This window comes from Maylandia zebra, linkage group LG2 (assembly GCF_041146795.1).
Source record: "Maylandia zebra isolate NMK-2024a linkage group LG2, Mzebra_GT3a, whole genome shotgun sequence".
Lineage (NCBI taxonomy): Eukaryota > Metazoa > Chordata > Actinopteri > Cichliformes > Cichlidae > Maylandia > Maylandia zebra.
The window spans coordinates 7,337,589-7,355,999 of NC_135168.1; the positions used below are offsets into that span (position 1 = coordinate 7,337,589).

The window sequence follows — 18,411 nt, forward strand, 5'->3', positions numbered from 1 at the left end:
CAAAATCCGACCACAAAGGCTGAATGCTCTCTCGGAAGGTGCACTCGTTGCCGGGATGCAGAGGACAAATCTTGCAAGGTTGCTCAGGGCAGGGAACTGGGAACTGTTGGAATTCCACCACTGCAAAATGTTTTGTTGACTTGATAATTCAAGTTTCATGGTCCTGTACTCCTGAATCTGAACATCTAGTGATTTTGATCCACATGATTCTTCCTCTTCCTCCCAATCTGAAAATTTATGAAGAACAGTAGGCCTTTTGGCAGGTGTTGGTTCAACATCCTCATCATGTGCATGATCAAACTTTAAATCATCGATCATCTCCTTGACTCCCTGTATCACATTCTGTCGCCCTCTTTCATCTAACATTCTCAGACCTCGCAGATTTGGTGTCAGAAAGGTTGCTATTTTATAAAGCATGTGAACAGAATGGGATGAAGTGCTGTCTGCTGACAGTAATTCTTTCAGCCGTGTTACACAGACGGTTGCAATTTCAGAGAGCAGAGGGTTCTTTTGTGGCTGATGTACAGTGCTCAATTAATCGCACAGACCACGGAAGAACAAGTGAGGCACTGGGAGCTGTGTTATCAGTTTCCAAGTCGTCAGTTGCCTCTTTGAAGGGTTTTAGGAATGATACTAGTAACTTAAGAGTACTGATGCTAATGCGTCCGATCTTGTCATAATTATTGCTCTCAGTCAGCACAGATGCAATGTCTTCGTACTGTTCCAAGACAGAATTTAACATGTCAAAGTTAGAGTTCCATCGTGTCTCTATGGACTGTTTCAGTGACTTTTTAAGCTTGCCCTGCTGTCCTGAGTGTTTGAAATATGTAACCAACTTTTTAACATCAGTCAGAAGGCTAGCGATCTCTGGAGACTTTTCGATTATGGCAGTACCAAACGCACTGGAGAGAGTCACGTTTAGTATGTGCGCTGTGCAGTTTAGCCTCGTGTATTCTCGTAAGGCACTGATCATGTTGGCTCCACGATCTGTGACAAAAATAATCTTTTTGCCCATGTCTGTCGCATCAATGCCAAACACTCTGAGATTCTGCAGCAGGTGCCTTCGAATGTTTTCACCTGTCTTTGAGGTGCTTGGGTCAAAAGGGGCAGCAAAAAGCACTCTTGAATGTAGCTCAGATTGCTCATTAACGTAATGGATGGTTGCAGACAAAAAGGACGTTTTTCGATATGTTTCTGTCCATATGTCTGCTGTAACAGCGCATCCAAACTTCGATATTGTTGCAGTGATTTCCTCCACAACATGTTTACGTAGACTCTGAGCCCTCATTTCAACATTTCTTGACACCGTTGTGGGGTGTGGTAGTATCTCACAGACATCGAATTTTCCTATTCTTGCTGCTGTGTCGACCAAATGTTGGGCCAGCTGTGTGAAGCCTTTTCCAGAGATGGTATCATACGGTCGAATGTCTTGGCAAACAAACTGAACACATTTGTCTCTGGTTTCTTTTTTAAACTTCTCTGGCACCAGCAAAGATTTAGTAAATGCCAGTTTTGTTTGCCCCTTTGTGATGGGACATGAGTGCCGCCTTAAACCTGAGGTTCCAGTCTTGTGACTGCAAAAGGGTAAAACTTTGAGGCATTTATCGCATTGTACAAAGGGTAATTTTTTTCCATTTGCGTCTATGACGCATGAAAAAGACTCCCATACATCAGACTTGCCTGATGTGGGTTTCCTTAAAGTAAACTGACCGTTGTCTAATCCCAGCTGAACGTCCTTCAAGGAAATTGCATCTTCAGTTTGCTCTGCCATGTTGGTAAAGCGCGCTCTGATGCAGGTGATGCGCGCACAGAGTCACAGACTGTGCAAGTAAAATGCACGTGCAAAAAGCACTGATCCATGCGCTCAGTGCGTGTAACAGGCGTGAGCACTGGCTGTACCAGTGCTCAATTAGAATGAGGAAATCACAGATATGCTGTTCCAAAAAAATGTCGGGCACGCTATATTTTCAGACCGCCCGCTCCCGTTCAAATTACACCAGAGTTACCGACCGCTACCGCATTTTATTTGGAAATTTATTCCCGCGCTGCAAGAAATCTGGTCGGGTCCCGCGGCTCCTGCGGGACAGCCGCGGGAATTCAGACCTCTAACGTAAGCATTTGGCTCGTCGCTGTTGCAGATTTTTCTCTCGCTGTTCTGGCTCACAGCGCTGCAAACACAAAAATAAATATCCCCAAAGGTGTGAAAGGGAGCTAATTAGTAAGAGTATTGTTACTCTCCGCAGGAGTAGTCCAGCAGTAGAAATCAGTCCAATAACAAGGTGTGTAACATCTAGCAGGGTGACAGAAAAACCCAGGGTAACTTCTAAGGACCTCAACGTCTCTCTCACATTGTGTTTTTTAAACATGCTTCCATTTGTCACTTCAGTCTTTACTCTGAAATACAGGAAGAGAAATCATGGCTGAAACAATTTCTCATGAAACCAGGGGTGTGGTCCAACAGTCAGTTTGGTGAGGAAGGTTCCTAACTGAGAGAAGTGACCCAGAAGTATCTGTGTAGCAGCCACAATGAATCCAGATCATGAGCTTTATTAACTGATCAAAGTCTCTTCTTTCATCTTCTGTATCATTCAGTTTGCATTGGTAATGCCCATTATTGTAATGCTTTTTTAAGACCAGCAAAACTTTATTTCACTTTGGGTTAGCTAGGATAAGTGATGGATGGAGGGAATTTTACTTCAGCCACAGAAATCCTAAACAGGAAGGAGGAGCAGAGTTACAGTGGATCACTATCCAGCAGGGAAACAAGGTTTATTTCAATTTCTTGGCCATGAGTGAGATTTACTGAGTGGGCAAATTAGGGAGACGACACCATCAGATCCCGAGCCCTCCATGTGTTAATCAAGAGACGGCTGCTGTGCTACATCCATAAATAATGAATAAATTAGGAGCTAAAGCTGAAAGGACAGTTTATTTGTACCATCTTCACGTGAACACATTCAAGAACATCACAGATGAAGAAACATTAAAAACTTCCACACTACATAAAGCAAGAAAAATAGTTTTTCTTTCAGGTGGTTTCAGAAAAACAGAAACATCAAACATCTCCAAGACTCTCTTTGAAAGAACTAAAAACCTTTGTTCTCATGGTCCAATCATGAGTGAACTCCCCGATGAAGCCTTGTGTGCTAAAACATGTCAGAGTTTCAAAGGTTAAACATGAGTTTCCAAAACGTTTTGCTGGAGAACAATGAACTATTTGACTGAGTTTCAATCATTTACAGACGAGCAAAACCAGGACAGAGAAAAAAGGACAAAACTGACTCAGTAAAACAACAGAAAAGAAGATCCCATGTAGATCTGTATTATGTAGAAGTTCAGCCCAGCAACCAGTTCAGTTCAACACAAGTTTAAATGATTCTATCTGAACTCTGTGGAGCCTGATCTCAAGCTTTTTGAGTCTGACACAGAAACCAGAGGATCTTTCTGTGTCTTCAGATTCACTGTGATCCAGTGATGGGAGTGATTTCAGCCCTGAGTGATCGCGCTGATGTTTGCACAGAGCAGACAATGAGGTGAATGTTTGGGCACATTGGTAACAGTGAAACAGTTTATTAGTAACGTGGGATCGTTTGTGTGCAGAGTATGATCTGAGATTCCTGAAGCTCTTGTCACACTGGTCACAGCTGTAGTTTCCTTCCATGTGTGCACGTTCATGCCTGTTACAAGTACTTGAATGTGAGAAGCTTCTGTCACAGTGTCTGCACTTGTGTGGTTTCTCTCCTGTGTGGACTCGTTTGTGTGATTTAAGGTCCCTTGCAGTGGTGAAGGATGACCCACACTGATCACAGAGGTGCTTTTTAACCCCACTGTGAATCAGTTCATGTCGTTTTAAATCACTTGGTGTGGTGAAGCTTCTCCCACATTCTTTGCAGTATTTCAGTTTGTCTCCAGTGTGTCTACGTTGATGTACTTTTAGGGTCTTTTGCTGACTGAAAGTTTTTCCACAGAGGTCACAATGAAAGTCTTTCCCACCACCACAGTGATGACAGGGTTGAGAACTGGATCCATCTGTGTCGCTCTGCTTCTAAACAAAGACACAAAGACAGTGTAAGTCAGTCCTTCAACATTTGTATCCTGAACGTCGCCTGAAATAAAGAGCATCTCTGCAGACGTCCAACTACATTTGACTGTTTCAGTTAACACACTCAGTTTACTGGGCTGCAATAACTACAATACTACCACCATAATACTACAGTAATACTAAAATCATAACTGAAAGGAAAATCTGAATAATCACTCAGAGCTGCTTTTCCATGCAGTAGAATTGCTAACATGCTAACACAGTTTAATGAGCAGAGTTGTTCCAAACAGTCAGGCTAAAATGACAAGATAACAATATAAATACATACCTCACAGTAGCTGCACTTGTAGAGTCTCTTTCTGGTGTGGATCTGTTTGTGTTCTCTCAGGTGATGTGGAGCTTTAAAAGTCTTCTCACACAGGTCACATTGATAAGGTCTCTCCTCAGTGTGGGTAAACATGTGTCGTTGTAACTGTGCGTCTGTTGTAAAGTATTTGCCACACTGTTCACAGCAGTACACATCATGTCTGGTGTGAATGCGTAGGTGTTCATTTCGGTACCCTCTCTGGCTGAAAGTTTTTCCACAGATGTCACAGCTGTATGCCTTAATTCCAGAGTGGGTAACTAGATGCTTCTGTAAGTGGCTACTGTGAGTAAAAGCTCTGCCACACTGATCACAGCTGTACGCTTTAACTCCACTGTGGATGAGCTGGTGTTTTATTAGGGAACCCTTCAAGGAAAAAGACTTTCCACACAAGTCACAGCTCAACGGTCTCTCTCCAGTGTGGATGACCTGATGCTGTTTTAGTGAAGCCCTCACAGTAAAACCCTTCCCACACAAGTCACAGCTGTATGGCTTAATTCCAGAGTGGGTAACCAGATGCTTCTGTAAGTGGCTACTTTGAGTAAAAGCTCTGCCACACTGATCACAGCTGTACGCTTTAACTCCACTGTGGATGAGTTGGTGTTGTTTTAGGTAACCCTTCAAGGAAAAAGACTTTCCACACAAGTCACAGCTGAACGGTCTCTCTCCAGTGTGGATGACCTGATGCTGTTTTAGTGAAGCCCTCACAGTAAAACCCTTCCCACACAAGTCACAGCTGAACGGTCTCTCTCCAGTGTGGATGACCTGATGCTGTTTTAGTTTAGCCCTCACAGTAAAACCCTTCCCACACTCGTCACAGGTGTGTTTTTTCTCTCCCTTTCTTCTGTGAGGTTTGTCGGCCTCCTGAGAGCGCTGACTTCTGGCTCCATGTTGGTCCTGCAGTGACAGAGATACAAACAGAGGCAGTGAGTGAAATGCAGTCGTGGAACAAACTCAACCTTCAAACTCCATTAACACTAGTTTTAAACCTGAAGGTGGAGCGTGGCACCAAACACCTTAAAGGTCTCTTATCCCCACCTGCTGGTAGTTCTAACACATTACATCCAACCTGCTGTTAAAGATAACTCATGACTGTTCAAACACTAAAATCATGCACACACACACACACACACACACACACACACACTATTTTATAATTTAGATTATTTTGTTGTTTCCTATTACATATTTCTATAATTTGTATAGATTTATACAGAATTATTCAGTGATAATAAATCCTATGTTTGTTTATTCTAAAGGAACCCCGTTAGCTTCCACAACAGATGTTGCTCGTCTTCCGTCAAATACTCACATAAAATATTACACAATGAAGTGGATTCAAGATATCCACATAATTTCACTCTTACATCCACAGTGAGGTTTCACAATTGTTCAAATATAAGCAATCAATAATAATAATAATAATATTTCTCTGTCAGCCTTCTCGGTTACGAATCGTCTTCTGCTCCTCTGTCATGCGGCGTCCCACAGGGCTCAATTTTAGGGCCACTGGGTTCTATACTTAGAAGGCATGGGATCTCATTTCATTGTTATGCCGATGACTGCCAACTTTATTTGACACTAAAACACATGGATGGCATCTCCATAAAACCTCTCTTGACTTGTCTAGATGACATTAAAGATTGGTTGGCTCTAAACTTTTTAAATTTTAATGAAAAGAAAACAGAGCTGTTGGTGTTTGGACCCAGTGGTCCCTGTGAGTCCTCCCCTGTTGTTTTAGAATCCCTGGAAGTCTATTTTAAATCTGTGGTTACTGACCTTGGTTTTAAGTTGGACAGTGATTTTAAATTGGACAACCAAATCAGAGCAGTGGTGAAGTCCGGTTTTTATCATTTAAGGCGACTGGCAAGAGTAAAATCTTTTCTTTCGAGGCAGCACCTTGAAACAGTGATCCATGCTTTTATTTCTTCCCGCCTGGACTACTGTAACTCACTTTATGTGGGGGTCAGTGAGTCGTTGCTCTCACGTCTGCAGCTGGTTCAAAATGCGGCTGCACGACTCCTAACAGGGACTCAAAAAAGAGAGCATATAACCCCCGTGCTAGCCTCTCTGCACTGGCTGCCTGTGTCTTTTAGAGTTAATTTTAAAATTCTTATGTTTGTTTTTAAATGCCTTCACAGTCTTGCCCCGCCTTACCTCTCTGAGCTTCTTCATCTCCACACACCCTGTCGGTCTTACAGGTCAGCTGACCAGCTGCTCCTGGAGGTACCGAGATCCAGGAGGAAGCTCAGAGGGGGCGGGGCCTTCTCTATTGTGGCTCCAAAGTTATGGAATGATTTGCCCATGCACGTTAGAGAGGCCCCTTCACTGTCCACTTTTAAATCACGTCTTAAAACCCACTTTTATTCCTTGGCTTTTAACCTCAGTGAGACTTAGTTTCTTTTTTAATTGAAGTAGTTATTTAATGATTTCACTCTTCTTTTATTTGTGTTTCATTTATATCTCATGTAATTTTATTTTACAGTTCCAATGTACAGCACTTTGTGTCAGCTGTGGTTGTTTTAAAGTGCTTTATAAATAAAGTTGATGATGTTGATGATGAATATCAATAACATTGAGGCACATTACACAAATTTCAAAAACAAATCATGTCTTACAATATTTACAACAACTAAAAGCTCTGTAAATCGGCTTTTAAGTGTTCATTGAAGTTTTGAATAATTCTCTAATTTTTTAAGGCAACTTATTCCACTTAAAAGTTGCTCTAAATGTAACAGTTTTACAAAACGTTACTTTTAACTCGAGCATTTACTAAATTGCAGCTTGTTGAAAACTGTGTAATATGATGATGTATTTCATCTGGATACTGCAGCTGAGCAGAATAAATGTGGTGTGTTTAACAGAATTGCTTTCTTTAGAACTACAAGTAAGCCATAGAATATTTTAGCCTGTACAGGAAGCCAAGAAAGGTTATTATGCATTTTATCAATATTAGTATAGTATGAACATCTTCACACTAATCTGGACGCCTTATTCTGGACTAACTGAAGTCTGTTAAGATCTGTCTTATTAGCTGCTGACCAAATGATTGAACAATACTCCAGATGAGACATTACTAGTGCATTAATGACATCTTTCATAATGAAGAAGTGATACACAAAGAGCATTTCATAGCCATAGCTATGCCTTGTCGGCAGAGTTATGTGACATTAGTGATGTTTGTACTTTCAGCGTTAACTTGGTTTTAAAGCCTTTAAAATATACGCCGTTCAATAGTCGACCTTAATCTGACAGAGAATGTGATGATTTTGTGGATAATTAAAGTCAGTCATATATCCACAAACACAACAAGCTGAAAGTCAGTGATGCTGCTCGGTTTGCAGTCCTGAACATCACGGCACAAGCAGGATTCACTGCACTGTTAATGTTAGCTGTGTTATATTGCTGCCTCTGTTCGGTGGTGTCGAGCCAAACGCACTTTAACGTGTGTTTGAACGAGCTGACGGTTCACTCGTTAAGCTGAAAGAAAGATGCTTTAATCACAGCAGTCACACATGTGTCCACTGCACCATCTGGAACTCTTCTTGTTTACACTCGTAATAACACAAACACTAAATCCTGCTTCTCTGGTGCTGTTGTGTAGCAGTGTGTACACCTGAGACTGTCACCTGTCTGTCTGTCCTGCACTCTCTCTCTGTTTCTTTCTCTCTGATTGTGGAATAAAAGTATGAACATGTGTTTATAAGTTACACTTGTGTTTGAATCCTGCAGGTTATCACACATTTGATTTCCATGTGTGACGACTGCAAGTGTCCAGAGTGAGGACAGACTGAGGGACCCACTGCTGCACATCATCTGTGAGGCTTTGCAGCCCTGATGATCCACCAGGACAAACTCAGCAGTGTGTGAGGAAGAGGAGGAGGAAGAGCCAGCAGCACAGAAATGAAGCCCAACAATCATGTTTCACAGTCCTGTGGTCTCAGCCTCAGATACTCATCAAATCACACAGAGCTCATGTAGAAACAAATGAACTAAATATGTTCTCCTTCATTTCTGTCAAACAAAGCTGTATGAAACGTTTCCAGCTGTTAGTATCATGGTTGCTAGGCAACCTGGGCAGCGCGACGGAGGCTAGACGTCCCATTTCACGAGCCTACGAGCCTCGCACTTCGGCCTTAGCGGTCTTTGAGTACGCGGCCCTTGAGGACTTTAAAGCTGCAGAACCTGAATCGGGATACAGCCATGATGATCTCCAGCCTCGTGCTCGCCAACATTCTCACCTGAGTTAAGAAGACGATCACTGAAATGGTCTCAGCAGGTCCTTTGATGACAGCAATGAAATGCAGTGGTAAGGCTTTTTGGGGATTAAGTTCGTTTTCATGGCAAAGAAGGACGATGCAGTTCATCTGATCACTCCTCATAACATTCTGGAGTGCAGGCAAAATGCTATTATAAAAACTTAAGCAGCAACTTCTCCAGGTTCCAATATTTATGCAATTCTCAAACCTTTTGGCCACGACTGTATAACCTCTTCTGAAGTTTAGTGGATATTATACATGGTTATGCTCAGGATGTGTCGGCCAGTTTCCACTGGAAACGCCTTTTGGTTAAACTGTCAGCGAGGAATTTGCATTTGCACTGTTACATTTTTATATAACTTTAATGCACATAAACAACAGCTGCTTGTTTCAGTGAAAATACATTGATGGCTTTTTAATAAAGTTGTGCAGCTGTAAAGTATTTTGTCTGGTGTCAATTCTATCGTCAGCTACATCGTTATGGCAAATGTTCAAATGTATATGGTGATAAATATCTTTGGTCATATGGTCCTGCTCTGTCTGTCACCTTCTGTGTTGAGCTCATTGTTTCCTCTGTAGTGGCTGAGCTGAGTCCAAGTAGCTGAAAATGTTCCTCTGCTGCTCCGTCAGACTCTCCTCCTCCTGCTGATCAGCTGGGACACAAAACAGATCTTTGTTAGGCTCCACACTGCACTGAAGAGTCAAAGTGTCTCATATGTTCATCTGACAAGTAAAAGAACACATTTTTGTTTCCCGAGGTGGGCAACTTGTTGGAAACAAACACAAAAGCTTTGAGCACTGATACCTGCCATTGCTGGCATTGAAAGATGCAACGCCAGCAATGTGGATTGTCAAGACTCAAACCAATCATCAAGCAAAGACAACAGGGATCATTTGTTTCTCTTTATTTAGCATTCACAGCATTTGTAGTTGCCTTCTGTGCAGGGGAAGTCCACGCACACTGTGTGGTACCGCCATCCGCAGAAGGTGCATTCAACCTCTGTAAGAGAAACGAGATCGTCTGAGACTGAAATGATATTCACTAAAGAAGTGGTGATTTGTAAAACTTCACATTTTGATCCGGGACGTACTCTGCATGAAAACAAGCGCTCACTCTTCCTGCTCAACAAATGACAAGGGCGGAGCCTTATACCACGTGATACAGAAGCTGTGCCGTGTGATGCTAAAATTAGCAGGGAAACAACAACGGAGAGCACGTCAGGGATGACGAGAAAGTGACAGGAGAAAATCCGTCCCGGTCAACCACCCAAACATCAATAACGGGAACCTTATACAGCGCTTCCCTATACACGTCGAACTCCCGCAGGCACAAAGACATCACGGAGGCTATCACTTATCACCTGACCAAAGATATGGCTCCATCAACACTGTGCAAAACGAGGGATTTAGGAAAACGATCAACACCCTAGACAAACGCTACACAGTGCCGTCCAGCAACTATTTTTCTATTGTTGCACTACCTGCTCTGTACACGCAGCGTCGAGCAACGGTGGAGACGGAATTTCTAGCAGGACAACATTTTGCTGCAACAACAAAACGTGAGACATTTGTTGTTTTATGTTTATTTATTGTTATGAGAGAATCATGATCTCAATTCTAAGCCAAAAAATCGTGATTCTCATTTTATGCAAAATCGTGCAGCCCTAACATTAACACAAAACTATTGTTTCACCAGAGAAACACACATGAAGAGAGAGAGAGAGACAATAACAGCTACCAAACAGTCGTCATAATTCGTCACACAATGAGAAAAGGACAAATCAACAAGTAACAATGACTAATTAATATTAAAATCTGTAACATAATGTATTGTTTGGAGTTTAGTCTGATTGGTTCAGGATGAGCTGCCATTATCCAATCACACGTCTGCTTACCTGCATCTTTTCTCTTTTTTCTAACCTGAGCACCTGATGGCTTTGAACTTTTGTTGTCCATCTTCCATTGGTTTGAATTTTGTGCTCCAGTACAAACACAAATCCCCCAACCCGAGGATCAGCACAATTAACCTAACAGACCTACACCTTAGTTCACAGATTCACTTTGTCTAAGGTTGATTTCTGGGATTTCACACAACCCAGGATTCAGATCGTGAATCCATGATGGGCTTGGATTTACATCATTATAAATGAAATGTGCTCTACTTGGAAGCAGACGGCCCCGCCCCTTTTGACGGGTTGTGTGAGACTTTAAATCATCAAACTGTAAATTATAATTTAAATTGTTATTGATCCTTTACCCCGAGTCCTAAAGTGTAGATTTATTTTCTTACTCTTCTTATATTTATTGTTTGTTTACTTGCACCGCTGTAACTGCAGCCTCGTCGTCTCGTCTCTCTATATGCTGGACTGTCTGTAGAGGAGATGACAATAAAGTTTACTTTGACTTCAGCAGCGCGCAGGCGCACCGAGGGCTCTCGCGCTCACTTTATAGAATTTAGAAAAAACATGGGTGCAGATTATAAGTCTGTATCATAATATCTGTTTGTTGTTTTTATTTTGTTTTGCGAGTTGGTTATTAGATGCCGCTCCAGCCAGCCAGAGACTCCCCGCCACCCCGCCCTCTCCTCCCTGTGCCACCAGCAGCAGGCGCACCTCGCAAACGGAGGGCGCCCTTACTCCCAGCAAATGGCTGATAGAAAACCACTCGGTGCCTACGAATTTCCCAATATGCGCTGGAAGCATGGGTACGACCGATTATTTTATTTTTTTCTTGCCAATGCCCGTGATGCCCCCCCCCCCCCCCCACCCCCACCCCCCACGATGCCTGGATAACCGCTGCTCATCTACCATCACAATGAACACCGGTGTACCACAAGGCTGTGTGATGAGCCCTTTCCTCTACTCCAGGGGTGCCCAATCCCGGTCCTCGAGAGCTACCGTCCTGCAGCTTTTAGATGCATCCTTGTTCCCACACACCTGAATCAAATGAATGGCTTGTTATCAGGCCTTTGCCAAACATGATGGCATGCTGAAGAGATCAAACCATTTGATTCAGCTGTGTTGGAGTAGGGATGCATCTAAAAGCTGCAGGATAGTAGCTCTCGAGGACCGGGATTGGGCAGCCCTGCTCTACTCCCTCTTCACCCACGACTGCAGACCTGCTGATGGTTCCAACACCATCATTAAGTTTGCAGATGACACCACGGTGATTGGCCTCATCAGTGACAACGATGAGGCCGCCTACAGGGAGGAGGTGGATCGTCTGGCTGAGTGGTGCGACACAAACAACCTGCTGCTTAACACCGAGAAGACCAAGGAGCTCATCGTGGACTACAGGAGGAATGCTGACCCACATCCACCCATCCACATTAAGGGGACGGCTGTGGAGCGTGTGAGCAGCTTCAAGTTCCTGGGAGTCCACATCTCCGAGGATCTCACCTGGACGACCAACTGCTCCAAGCTGGTCAAGAAGGTTCACCAGCGCCTCTTCTTCTTGAGGACTCTGAGGAAGAACCACCTGTCCTCAGACATCCTGGTGAACTTCTATCGTTGCACCATCGAGAGCATCCTGACCAACTGTATAACAGTCTGGTACGGGAACTGATCTGCCTCGGACCGGAAGGCGTTGCAGAGGGTCGTGAAAACTGCCCAGCGCATCGCCGGAGCACCACTTCCTGCCATAAAAGACATCTACAGGAAGCGGTGTCTGAAAAGGGCTGGGAAAATCATCAAAGACCCCAGTCACTCATCACATGGACTCTTCACCCTCCTGCCCTCTGGGAGGCGCCACAGGAGCCTCCGGACTAAGACCACCAGGTACCGGAACAGCTTCTTCCCCACAGCTGTCAGACTCCTGAACTCTGCCTCCTGACATCTGACCCACTTTAAACTCATGGACTGAACATACACACCCCCACAATGGACAACTGTACCCTCAAACACACAATAATAACATGGAGTGAACCACCACTCACAACCACTAGCACTTTATATAGCCTCTGTAGAAACTATCTACACCCTCACTTATCTTAACTGCACTACTGTATAGCTCTGTGTAAATAATCATCCTGTACATTCAATAATCTTTAATCCTACAACTGTTTACAACTTGCATAGTTCCCATTTCTGTACAGCTGTATATCTCAGATTTCTGTAAAGTTATTTATTTCATATTCTGTATAGTTTTTCATATTTATATCCTGTTCATATCCTGTACATAGCTTGTACTCACTACAGCCTGTACATACTTATAGTTATAGAATATTCACAACATACTTCATACCGTGTACATTATAACATACCATAATAGACCCATTTCTGTAATATACTTACATATCTATACTATTGCTAATATATATTGTAATATACCTATATCACTAAAGCACTTCTGGATGGATGCAAACTGCATTTCGTTACCCTGTACCTGTGCATGTGCAATGACAATAAAGTTGAATTCTATTCGAATTCTATTCTATGCATTCTATTGGTTTGCACACTTACACACACCCAGCTGTGGTTTCCTGTTTTGCTGGACTCTGGAGAGCCCCGCCTTTAACGCTCTTCTCTCACAGAGAGCAACAGAAAACTTGGAAAAACTCCAGATTGACTGAACTCAGTTCAAAGTTACCTTGACACCTTTAGATGTGAGACGTAGTGATGGTCCGCTTGAAGCTGACGCTCCGGTGCGTGTGTCAGAAAGATCAACGCGCTGCTTCAGAAGCACCGTGTCGAGGCTTGATTCGTTTGGCCAGAGTCACGTGATCAGTGACGTCTGAAGCTTCGTTTAGAACGTACCTTTTTTTAAATCGAACTTTATTGAAACACAATGAGTATACAACATACAAACAGATGAAGTTTACAAAAGAACAGAACATGAACATACAGAACCAGGAGTAAAAAAATGATGATATGAGTAGGCGAAAAAAATCAACATATAAATATTGTTCTGAGAGGCTTTTTGTTGGTTGAGTCTGAAATTGATTGTATGTACAATTCATATCCTTATAAAAAGGCAGAAATATGGTGTTTTATTAATAAACTTACATTTATGGATATAAAATAGCTAAAAGTATTAACATGCCTCAGAGAAATCACTAATAACACTAAGGGCTGGACGGATTTGATTTGCATTCTTCAAGAAGAGTGTGGTGTCATCAGCTAGCTGGCTGATGATGAGCTCCTTATCAGCTGTGCTGATTCCTTGTATAACAGGTCAAATCTCGGGGTGGAGTCTTAATCATTTTAATTGAGCTATTGCCATTCGTGTACAAGGTTTTGATAGCTTTACAGAAAAATGCCAAATTTTTCCAAAGAGTGGAAAATAAATTGATGTTCAATTGTATCAAAAGCCTTTTAAAAATCCAGGAAGAGAATGAAGCTATAGTCAGATACCAAATCAGAGTAATCAAGTAGATCTAAAACCAGTCTCATGTTCTTAGAAAGGTGTCTGTTTCTCATAAAGCCTGATTGTGTCTCATCGATAATTGTGTCCAAGAACTCTTTCATTCTATTAGCAAGTACTAAAGCCATAATCTCATAGTCATCATTGAGCAGACAGATGGGTCTCCAATTATCAATAAGAAGTAAGTCTTTGTTTGGCTTTGGAATAAGTGTTATGAGACCCTGAGTAAGAGTAGGAGGGAGGATGTTATTCTCTACACTTCCTATGAAAAGCTGCAGTAAGAACGGAGCCAGGAGATTAGAAAATGATTCATAAAACTCTGCAGTTAAACCATCTGTGCCGGGAGATTTGTTGGCCTTAAGTGCAGAAATAGGATTACAAACGTCCTCCACAGTCAGAGGGCTGTCACAGTGACTTCTATCTTCCACAACAATAGTTTTTAGGTTTTTAATATTATTGAAAAACAGCGTTGAGACATATATATATATATTCTACTTTTCTAAATGATTGACTATTTCAATGGAGAACCTAAATGACACGGACCCGTGTTTGTTATTACATATCTCTATTTTGAATGTGACAAGTCTATCATTGCCTGTTATTCATAGGTATTAACAGAGTTTTTGGCCTTTTTTTCCTCTATAACAGTTAATTGACTCTTTACAGTGGCCTGCTATGGTTAATAATAACATGTTCAGTCATGAGTGAAATCAAAGCTTTTCTTCACTTTAGCATTTAACATTCCCAACAATATAATGTGATACCTTAATTAAAACACAGCTAATAAAACACAATTTTCTTAATGCAAACATCAGTGACTCAACATTAGCAACCAAAGGGTTCAGTCTGCAGCTCACACTCATGTGAAGCTACAGCCTCCCCCTTTAGTCTCTGTCATCCTTCTGCTCCTGCACAAACAAAGCAAGACAAAACCTCCACCCTTCTTCTACAGGCTGGGTGAATTGTTGTGGACATTCACTAATCCTAAAGTCGGCACCGTTTTTGTCTCAGTATCAAGTCAGTAAAACTTTTAGTCGTCAGTCCATCACAGCCCAGTCACATGCATACATCCACACACATTCATACCAGATATTGCTGATAATGGAGTCTCACACGCAGCCTATTCGAGCCTCCATCACCAGCAAGATGACGTCATCATTTTAAAGGAAAACAGCTCCTTGTTTTTGGACTGGATTGACTCGCTGCAATCCTTTTAGGCTCAGGACTTCTCATGTGATCAATGTCACATATAAGTGAATTTCTCCCAAGCCCATTATAATCATGGAGAAAAACACTTTGCCACTGTTTCCAGTAAGAATATTTTATAGCGCTTTAAAGTTCAATCTCTCAGGTCTGGATTAAAGAGCTGATTTGTTAAATCGGGAACTCACAAAATACCAAAATATCACCACCGGTGGATCACACCTCTCAGATGTTCTTATCTCAGTGCACTGTAACAAAAGCACAAACAAACGCAACCAATAAAACACTAATAAAGTAACAAATACTGGGGCCCATTGCAAACATGTCCAAGCATAAAACCATCTTTCTCTCTCTTAGAGAAAGAAAACAATCCAAACCTCACTGATAAAATCAACCTAGTGTCAAGCAAAACCCAAAAATCAACCAAAACTTCACCAGAAAGTTTTCCTCCCTCCCGGGACAATATTGTGCAGGAATACAGGCACCGTAACTCCTTTTGCACTGACAAAAACATGTTGGATTTACTTGATTCAATAGTGGACACTGGTTGCACACAAAGGTTTTGCTTTGGCAGAAACTTAAACAACTGAGTTAAATCAACACAACCTTTTCATATTCAGTAAAGCTGCATGTTGTGTTCATAAAACACGATTGAAACATGTTCAGATGGAGTAAGTTGAGCTCCTGGAACATTTTAATCCTTCAATTGAAATTGAATGGGTCTACAACAACTACCATCCTCCTATCTCTATCCTGGTTGCAGCAGGGCTGGGAAATAACCCTGAAGTGATAGGTTACCAGGCAGGGTACACCCTGGACAGCTCACCAGTCTATCAGATAGAAACACACAGCCGTTTACATTCATGGATAATTTAGCCCAGGACCTTCTTACTGTGGAGCAACAGCACTAACCAGCATGCCAACAATGGAGGAAATACAGGAAAGCTATGATTTCCTGTATTTGAGGCAGAATTATTTTGTTCTTGCCCTTGACAGGTTAATCCACAATAAATAGCAACAGCATGCATGTGGTGTGTGTGTCGTTGTCTGCCTCTTATAACTCCAGTGATTTTCCTGTAGTTTGAAATCTTATGCGGTGTTGACACAATAATTTGTTGTAAACCAGGAAATTCCCAACTGTGGTAGAAAGCACAGCTTAGCCTTAGCAAATGTTCAAAGAAAAGTCGTCACTTCCTGATTTCTGCTTCACTGATAAATATTGTCACACTGGGGTTTTTGCAAATGATATCAGTGAGCACTGTGTGGCAGCTGGAGTCAGACAACTGAAGCTCCCACAATCAAGACCACAAACAGCTTTCAAAGGAGATTTGAAGCTTTTCTGGCAGCAAGCTTCATGATTTATGGGACTGGAACTGGAACAGAAACTACCTGATCACCAATGGTGAGCTGGCATGGAATTATTTTTATGACATTTTATCAAAGTTATAAATAAGCATGCCCATTAACACATAGTGAGTGAGCATGTTGTCTTCCCACGCAGTGAACAGCGGATGCTAATGTTTTTGTCACTTTTTACAGAGTCAAACTCAAAGTAAGGTCAGTGCTTCCACGCTTTAAACGCTGCACGCTCACACTCTCTCCACACTCGATAGATTATCCATTGTTCATCTGCACACAGCTGCGGTTTTAGTAACGCAGTAACGCAGCGTGCTTACGGGAAAGTAACAGTAATCTAATTACCTTTTTTGCAATAGTAATCCCTCACTTTACTCGTTTCTTGAAAAAAGTAATCGGATTACTGCCCATCTCTGGTCGGAGCTGTGCACTTGTGGGTTCCACCTTGTGTACACGTTTATCTTTGCTGTGTGTACTTGTACCTCTGAGTGGAAGCTGAACTCTTGAGTTCGAGTATCGAAGCATCAGCTGTGACGTTAAAGTCCAAACAGCTCGTTCATTTGACGTGCAAATGAACGAAGGTAACGCCGTTTTCATGTGGATGTGTCACTGAGACACTTTCCACATCCACAGCTCACAAAATGGGAAAACTATAGAAGTATAACAATGAAGAAGTTACTATGTTACGGGTCCCAAGGATGAAGACCTCGATGACAAATATGTTACCTGTAAAAGCAGGTGAAGAGCAGAGTAAGGAAGACACGATGCGTCTCTGCTTTCCTCCAGAACGTGTCTGAGTCTGATTTATTTCACACAAATAAATGCTATAAAACACTAAACATGAGCTTTCAATATACTGTTCAGCTGCTTCCTCATTCACATCAATGACATTTACTTATTTCACAACATCAGTGAAATATACTCTTTTTAACTGGTTCAGTTTCTCAAGTTCACACTTCTTTCCATAACAGCTACATCCTTTTATCATATCAATAAACACATCACATTGTCTTCTGCAGTGTCTTACTGGCTAAACAGTTCTATTCAATAACAGCATTGGTAAATACATTACATTTGTTCCCTCCAGTAATTTACTGGCAAAATCACTATTTAGTGCATCATGAAACACAGCTTGTTGAATCAACCCATGAATGCCTCTGTTAGCTACACAGAGTTGCTCAGAGTGCTTGTGTTACACTAGCTAATCTACTCAGTCACTTTAACAGAACTATTAACATTCACATCTCACAGAACTGATTTGATTGGAGCATTACAACACGTTTGCACAGAGCATAGGAGCGCACTGACTCTGCTTCACGAGCGCTCCACCTAACGAGCGGGCTCGCGGTGCGGTCGCGCGGGACACTCCTCTGGTTTTCTCCCGTGTTTACATATAAATAACTTTGGCGGACCGCCTTAACTCTCCCATTCACATTAACCTGGGTAACCATGGTGACAATAAACAACATTTTCGGTGCGAGCACCGTGTACCGACCTGTAAAAGCAGGTGAAGAGCAGAGTAAGGAAGACACGATGCGTCTCTGCTTTCCTCCAGAACGTGTCTGAGGAAGCAGCGGAAGGTGGGCTCCACTTACTGCTCCCCGAAACCCCGGAGCAAGCACCAAAGTTCCGCCCTCACTGCTTTCTAACATAAAATGAATCCCTGTTACATGGATTTTCTATCCTCTTAAAGAAACTGAAAATAAATACATATAGCAATGAAAAATGTCCCGTTACATGAGTGTTTTACACAAAATAATATTCATGTGGTCATTCCCTCACAGGGGTGCCACAACTACACTGCTGTTTTGACAGAGACACAGTGT

The 18,411-nt window shown here is 42.2% G+C and overlaps 1 protein-coding gene and 1 long non-coding RNA gene across 2 annotated transcripts in view; both read right to left on the reverse strand.

The window, feature by feature from the left end:
* Nucleotides 1-17,463, reverse strand: part of LOC143413230 (protein NLRC3-like) — a 154,699-nt gene extending 137,236 nt beyond the window's left edge. The window contains exon 1 of the mRNA XM_076875998.1: nt 17,312-17,463. The gene's annotated coding sequence lies outside the window, so the exon portion shown is untranslated. The remainder of the gene's footprint in view (nt 1-17,311) is intronic.
* LOC143413488 (uncharacterized) lies at nt 2,911-5,351 on the reverse strand. The gene is made up of 2 exons (XR_013094101.1): nt 4,371-5,351; nt 2,911-4,045 (listed from the first exon to the last, which is right to left on the reverse strand). It is a non-coding gene; the product is annotated as an uncharacterized LOC143413488 (long non-coding RNA).
* Nucleotides 17,464-18,411: the final 948 nt, after the last annotated feature.